The sequence below is a fragment of the Chrysochloris asiatica genome, unplaced genomic scaffold (genome assembly GCF_000296735.1).
Source record: "Chrysochloris asiatica unplaced genomic scaffold, ChrAsi1.0 scaffold00022, whole genome shotgun sequence".
Taxonomy (NCBI): Eukaryota; Metazoa; Chordata; class Mammalia; order Afrosoricida; family Chrysochloridae; genus Chrysochloris; species Chrysochloris asiatica.
Window position 1 is genome coordinate 4515249 of NW_006408540.1, and position 1623 is coordinate 4516871.

Genomic DNA, 1623 nt, shown 5'->3' on the forward strand with positions numbered 1-1623 from the left:
ATCGTTAAAACCGACTTTGCACCTAGCACATAAACCCACAGCACCACACCAGGACAGTATATGATATGTCTTAAACAAATTATTTTAAAACTGTTGATTTTGAATTGAGTGAAGCTTTGCAGAGCACCTCATCAGCTTTACATTCAATAAATCATAATCTTCATTTCATTTCAATAACTACAATCTCCCCATGTAGCATCACTGTGATGTAGTGAATTATCTAATGTCTCTTCTAACCATAGTCTGTGGTGGTGTTGGTTGTGTGCTCTTAAGTCGGTTCTGACTAATACAGACCTGGTATGGGGTTTTGAAGGTTCTAAATATTTACAGGAATAGAAAACTTCATCTTTCTCCCAAAGAACAACCGGTAGATTCAAACTGCTGAACTAAGGGCTAGCAGCCTAACTCATAATCCACCCCACTACTAGGGCACCTTAGCTGTAGCTATGTTGTTGTTGTTATGTGCCGTGGAGTCGGTTCTGACTGATAGCGACTCTGTACACGGTTTCCAAGGCTGTAAATCTTCACGGGAGCAGAAAGCCTCATCTTTCTCCCATGGAGTGCCTGGTAGATTCAAACTGCTGAACTAAGGGCTAGCAGCCTAACTCATAATCCACCCCACTACTAGGGCACCTTAGCTGTAGCTATGTTGTTGTTGTTATGTGCCGTGGAGTCGGTTCTGACTGATAGCGACTCTGTACACGGTTTCCAAGGCTGTAAATCTTCACGGGAGCAGAAAGCCTCATCTTTCTCCCGTGGAACAGCTGGTAGTTTCAAACTGCTGACCTTGTGGTTCGCGGCCAGATTCGTAACCACTACGCTACCAGAGCTCCTTACTTGTAGCTATAACTCTCACCAAACATCATTTCTGTCTGCCCTGCTAGACCTAAATAAGAGAAAGTTGGAGAAGATACTGAAAGGATAACGTGATTCAGGTGTGGATTTCACCAGAGTTAATTATCATTGTAAAAATGTGAAACTCTAGCATGGTTTTAAAATGAGTCATCTCAGAAGCAGGAGGGGGAATCTCATTACCATTAAAGAAGAAGAGCCAGGAGTGGAGCACATTTTTTGAAACCTGAGATCCCTGCACATTGAACCTCCTCAATCCAGGCACAAAAAGCTTTTACAGAAGAGGAGTGGCAAAGGAGCAGCAGCAGAACCAAGAACCAAAGCATGGGAAGAGAGTGGTGTGTTTTCCAACCCAAAGAACAAGTAAAGTTGAGTGACTTTGAACAAGAGGCTTGCTTGTTGAGTGGGGTGCTTCTGGATACTTAAAGTGGGGAGCTAGATTTACTGACTCATGGAGTTAGAGTCAAGTGCCTTCAGTTTGAGGCTTATGGTGGATGGATGTGTCCTGTGGGCATTTATCATTGACTGGAACAACTGTGCCCTGAACATTTTCTGATCCTGCATTGTAACCTCTTAATTTCCCTAATAAACCCAATTACTGTGAGTTTAATTTTTGAATCTATGGCCAATGCAACGATTTAATGAACCCAGTTGAGGAGTGAGGGTCATGAGAGGTATAGTTTGATGCTTTGTATTTTTTTTTTTAATTAAATGTTTTTATTTTGGATTGAGTAAAAGTTTACAGGGCACATCATCAGCTTCACATTCAAC